Here is a 6,380-nt window from a genome sequence, read left to right as displayed (position 1 = left end):
GGTGACTTGGGTAAGTGGAACAGCTTTGATCCACTTTGTGAAATATTCGGTGGCGGTAATAATGAATTTATGGCCATTGGATGAAGATGGATGAATCTTACCCACAAGGTCAAGGCCCCATTGACAAAAAGGCCATGGTGTTGTGATTGGTTGCAGTTCTTGTGCGGGTGCATGTATCAGGTCACCATGAATTTGACATTTCTTGCATTTCCTGACAAAGTAGTAGGAATCCTTTTCCATAGATGGCCAATAGTATCCAGCTCGCATGATTTTCTTGGCTAGTGATGGACCACTTGAGTGAGTCCCGCAAATTCCTTCATGTACCTCTTCCAAAGCCTTTGTTATCTCATCTTGTTCCAGACATCGAAGGAGAGTACCATCAAGACTACGTCGGTATAGGGTTTCGACAATAATGGTATATCGAGCAGTGTGGCGAATGAAGGTTTTTCGTTGGTTATTCGATTGGTTGGGAGGAAGGGTGTGATCGCGGAGATAGGTGTAGAACTCACCGTACCATGGGGATTCAGAACCAACAAGGTGACATATCGTTTCAGATTCAGGGATATCATAAGCAGGAATCCAAAGCTGTTCTACCAAGAACTCGTAGCGGATTGAATTTTGTGGAAGATCTAGGAGAGATGCGATGGTAGCCATGGCGTCAGCAGCTCGATTTTGATCTCTTGGTATCTGCTCAAAAGTGATAGTAGTAAATGATGTCTTTAGATTGTCCACCATTTGTTTGTATGGCATGAGTTTATCATCTTTGGTCTGATATTCATCAGTTGCTTGTCGAATGACCAGTTGTGAGTCGCCATATACTTGTAGTTCTTGTAATTTCCATTGTATGGCTAATCTGAGTCCTGTGATCAAAGCTTCATACTCTGCTATATTGTTGGTGCATGGAAATGTGAGCCTGTAAGACTTCGGGATGCTATCACCTTGAGGTGTGATAAACAAAATGCCTGCCCCCGAGCCATGCCTAGTGTATGAACCATCAAAATATAGTTTCCATGGTTGTGCTTCTGTGATCATGAATATCTCTTCATCTGGAAAATTGGAAATGAGGGGATGATCACCTATGAGTGGTGTATCGGCCAACTCATCTGCAATAACCTGACCTTTGATAGCTTTACGGTCCACATACTCAATGTCAAATTCACTTAGAATCATCACCCATTTGGCCAAGTGACCTGTCAATGCTGCTTTGCTGAGTAAATACTTGAGTGGATCAATCTTTGCGATGAGTTGTACCTTGTGTGTTAACAGATAGTGTCGCAATTTAGTGGCTGCTAAGATTACTGCTAGGCAAGCTCGCTCAATAGGTGTGTAATTGAGTTCATAGCCAACCAGTGTGCGAGAGATGTAGTAAACAACACACTCTTTGCCTTCTGCATTATGTTGTGCCAGTAGTACACCCAATGTTGTACTTGTTGCCGAGATATAGAGTAATAATGGTCTACTTGGATCTGGTGGATTCATGAGATAGTCTTTAAGTGCCTGAAATGCTTGCTGGCATCTGTCATCCCATTGAAAGCGTATGTTCTTGTGTAGCAGGTGTGTGAAGGGGTGACACTTATCAGCCAATTGTGCAATGAATTTGCGGATGGATTGAAGCCGTCCTTGTAATGTCCTTAGCTGACTGATATTCTTTGGAGGTGGCATGTCCATGATTGCTTTTACCTTTGCTGGGTCGACCTCAATACCTTTGCTTGAGACAATGTATCCTAGAAGCTTCCCGGAGGTTACTCCAAAGACACATTTCTTTGGGTTGAGTCGAACATGGTATTGTTCCAGTCTATCAAAGATTTGATCTAAGATGTGGAGATGCCCATCTCTAGTGAGTGATTTTGCTAGTAAGTCATCCACATAATCTTCCATCATAGTATGCATCATGTCATGGAAGATGGTGGTCATTGCTCTCTGATAGGTCGCTCCTGCAATCTTTAGACCGAAAGGCATTACATTCCAGCAGTATGTGCCCCAGGGACATGTGAAGGCTGTCTTATGTTGATCTTCGGGGGCGATCTTTATCTGATTGTAGCCGGAAAAGCCATCCATGAGTGAAAGCATCGCATGTCCTGCTGTTAGATCCACTATGATGTCAATATTTGGTAGGGGGAAATCATCTTTAGGACAGGCCTTATTTAGATCTCTGAAGTCAGTACAAATGCGGATGCCCCCTTTTGGTTTGCCGACAGGCACAATATTGGAGATCCATTCTGCATAATCAATTGGTCTAATGAAACCAACATCCAGGAGTTTCTTGAGTTCAGTTTTGACTAGCACGGCAATCTGAGGATGCATCTTACGAAGCTTCTGCTTGACAGGTTTGGCTCCTTTTGCTACTGTGAGATGATGCATAACTAAATCAGGATCCAGCCCAGGCATGTCTGCATATGACCATGCAAAGTTGATCTGGCGCTTTTGGAAGAACTCTATGAATTGAGGTTGTTCCTCTGGAGTAAGAAGAGATGCCAGATGTATGATATGAGGGTTTTCAGGAGTCCCCACATTGTATTCTTTGGTTTCCTCGATAAGAATCGTTGATCGTTCCTGTTGTGTACTAGCAGGGAGGATGTCAAACCCTTCATCCTCAGGCGCCTCAGAGAGGTTTTCACCATTGGATACGCTCTTTCTTTTTACTTTTGTTGGATCAAACAGTGCCACAGTGTGGTTTTCACTGGAAGATCCATGTTTTATTGTTATGTTTTTGCAGTTGAAAGGTTTGGCATCCGCCCCAAAGTATGCTGCGCTATTAAGTTCAATGGCGAATCCAGCTTTGTGATCCCCGCTTGGTAGATTATCCCTTAATTCCAAAAAGTCAATGATAGCCTCATCGTTCTGGAAGAGGTCAAGACATGGGGGATTTGGTTGGTTCCATTCAATGAGTTCAGGGTGGATAATGGGCATTACTTCATCGATTAAGTTAAGTGCGGGAGATGTATCAGTGAGGGTTAAGACAGTGTGGTGAAGGTCGTTGATGGTACTTTCCCTGTCAGAATCAGGCGTAGGATGAGACGTAGGGTCTGTGGAAGATGTTTCCAGCTCAGGTACCCAAGTGGTCTTTATCTGTGCTTCTCCGTAAACAGGGATGTCTTTGCGGGGTGGAGGTGGTGATGTGTCTTCCTCATCTGAAGTGTTAAGTTGCACTGAATCGAATTCCCACTCATGTGAGTCAGTCTCTGAATCACTCTCCAGCATCCGATTGCTATACCATACTGGGATGTCTTTGGAGTTAAATACGGCAGGTGTGATTGGTTTATGTATCTTTGTAGTGATCGGTGCTGCAGGAATCGTGATGGGGTTTAAAGGATCTGTCACTGGAAGTATCGGCAGTGTTGATTTAGTAACTTCTGTTGGAAGGGCTGGTGCCATAGATGCTGCTGCGGGTTCTGATATAGTTGCTGCTATGAATGGTTTTATTGATGTGATGACTGTTGTGGATGGGATTACTGGTTCGATTGGTGGTATGTTTGGCACTGTAGATGGTTGTGGTGGGGTTGTGAGCCTCGATGGGGCAGTGGGGATAGTGTTTGATGGTGCTTTGATTATGAAAGGTGTCCTCTTTGCAGTAGGTGGGTAAAATGGTTTGCTGGGTTTTCCTTTGAATCTGAGTTTAGGAAGGGCTTCTTTTTCAAAGCCTAGGCCTGTATTACCTTTGGGCTTGAATTCTGGTAGCAGAGGTTCATGTCGTCCTTGTTTGCAGTATCCTAAAGCACTCTGACCATCATATCCCATTCTTTGCATAATAAGGAGACCTTTGCCATACTGTTCTGTAGGAAGTGTAACTCGCGGTTTATCAGTGGTGATGGGATCTTTATAGATCCATTCCGCTAGGTCCTCATCTTGTGTCTCTTCCTCTTGACTCTTTCCAAGAACAAAAGGCGTTAAGGCACATGCAGGTATGTTTAGTGGTTGCTGGAGTATCTGCTGTGGTTTACCATGTGTTCTAGGAGAAATGGGCATTTGTCCCACACAAAAGAGCTGACTCAAGTTATATTCTCCAGGACCTTCCTCTGCTACTTTCATTTTAAGCTTTTCTTGCTTGGCTATAGGGGTGTTTGAACTGGCCAGAGAGGCAGGATTTACATATGATGTGGAGGAAATGGCTTCCCTATTATTAGGAACAGTAATCTCTGGTTGATGGCTGATATTATGGCAAAATGCAAAGGGATTTGCATCGCCCAGGATTGTGATCTCTACACCATTATGTGGGAACTTGATACATTTATGGTAGGTAGATGGAACGGCTTGCATGGCATGTATCCAAGGTCTCCCTAATAATAGATTATATGGCAGGGGAAGGTCCAGAACCTGACAAATGATATGCTTTACCACAGGGCCCACTCGGATTGGTAGTACCACAGCTCCTTTGGATGAACGCTTTGCATCATCATAGGCCTTGATGGTGATCTTCTTGCGAGGATCCACTGATTCTATTGCATATCCCAATGCTGAGACCAACTATAGTGTGCAAATGTTTAGGCCTGCTCCATTATCGATCAAGACTCGCTTGATCCTGTGTTGGTTGACAAAGCCTTCAATGTGGAGTGAGGCGTTATGAGGTTGTTGGAAAGAAGAGTTGTCACTTTCAGAAAAAGTGAGACAAGGTGATGACTTTAGATTTCCAACCATGGCTTGAAATTGGTCCGTGTTCAGGTTTGCAGGGACTGACGCCTGTTGGAGTGCTTGATCCAAGATTGTTTTATGAGAGGGTGACAGACGCAAAAGCTCCAAAATGGATATAAGTGCAGGGGTTTTGTCTAATTGTTCCACAAGATTGTACTGCTTTGGGATGGAGGTGGTGCCTTGTGGAGCTGCCTTTATGGTAACTTTGCCGCGACGCGTAACAACATTGCAATTGGAGTTGGGATTTTTGAAGGTTATGGTTGCAATTTGTTCACTGGCATCATACAGATGATTTACAGTGTAGTTATACGCAGCCTGCGTATAATCAGTGGTATCAGGACCTCGTCTGGAAGTGGAAGGACCCCTTTGATCTTGCAATGGAAGTGGATTCTTGAACATCTGATGATCATTATTGGTTGTTTTTGGGTCATGCCCTTCAATTTCAATATCTCCCCGGTCAATAAGATCCTGAATGAGATCTTTCAATCGGTGACAATTACTTGTCTTGTGTCCTCTTCCTTGATGGAACTCACAATGTTCAGTATCTCTCCACCATGCCGGTTTGACTTGAGGCTCATAATTTGATAACTTAGGTAAAGTGATCAAATTCTGAGAAATGAGTTGTCGCATCACTGTTTCAATGGGTTCCCCTAAGGGAGTGTATGTGCGTTTTTGTTTTTGTGGACGAGGTCTTGGTTCATCATGAGATGTGATGCGACCTTGATTAAGAGGAACATTTGTGTTATTTTGAGGTGGAGGATTTTGTCCTGCAAACCGAACCACAGGTTGTGCATTTTGGACAGTCCGAGCATCCACAACTCCATCGTTGACGATATTCTTATTCTTGTTCCAGAAGTTTGGTTTATCACTATTGAAGCGCGGGCGAGGACCATCTTTTGGTTCATTAAAGATTTTGATGAGTCCTTTTTTGATGAGTGCCCTTTCACATTTTATACCTTTGGTGATCATATCGTTAAAAGAATCTGTATCTTTGACATCCAGGTGAAATTCCATTTCTTCGTTTAAGTTGGAAATGAAAATTTCCACTAGTTCTCGTTTAGGTAACTGAAGAGAACGTCTGCTAGACATTTGGCGCCATCGTTGCAAGAATACTGAGAATAATTCACCTGGTTTTTGTTTGGTGTTGCATAGATCAGCCATGGTGATGTTGCGTTCAATATTATAAGAGTAATGAGATAGGAACTTCTGGATGAGTTCCTCAAATGTTCTTATGCCACCTGGTAGTCGGGAAAACCATGATGTGGTTGTTCCTCCCAAGCTTTGGGGAAAAAGGTGCATTAAGTATGTGTCTTCATATGCAACTTCGAGACAAGCGGAATGAAATTCTCGGACATGATCGCGGGGATCTCCCTTTCCTCTATATTTTTTGAATTTTGGTGTTTCGAACCCGCGTGGAAAGGGTGGCATATAAAGATTCCTATCAAACGGATAGGGACAGATGTCGTTAAGTGAGAATTGATTGGTCTTAACACCACTATGAAGTTGTTGGGCGAGATTCTCAACTTGTAGCCGCAACATCTCCATTTCATTAGGAGGAGGAGGTGGTGGGTTACCTCGAGGGATGTTATATCTGATGTGATTTCTACCTCTTTCCTCCTCATGGCGACTTTGTCTTTCTGATGCTTGTCTTAATTGGGCAAGATCAAAGTCAGAGGGGAGTTTGGCTCCTTCTTGAGCGAGTTTTAAGAAGTGAGCATCTGCGTTGCTCCTTAGTATTTCATCAAATAATC

This window comes from Cryptomeria japonica, chromosome 11 (assembly GCF_030272615.1).
Source record: "Cryptomeria japonica chromosome 11, Sugi_1.0, whole genome shotgun sequence".
NCBI lineage: Eukaryota > Viridiplantae > Streptophyta > Pinopsida > Cupressales > Cupressaceae > Cryptomeria > Cryptomeria japonica.
The sequence above is the reverse complement of the archived record's forward strand: the minus strand, read 5'-3'. Positions refer to the sequence as shown.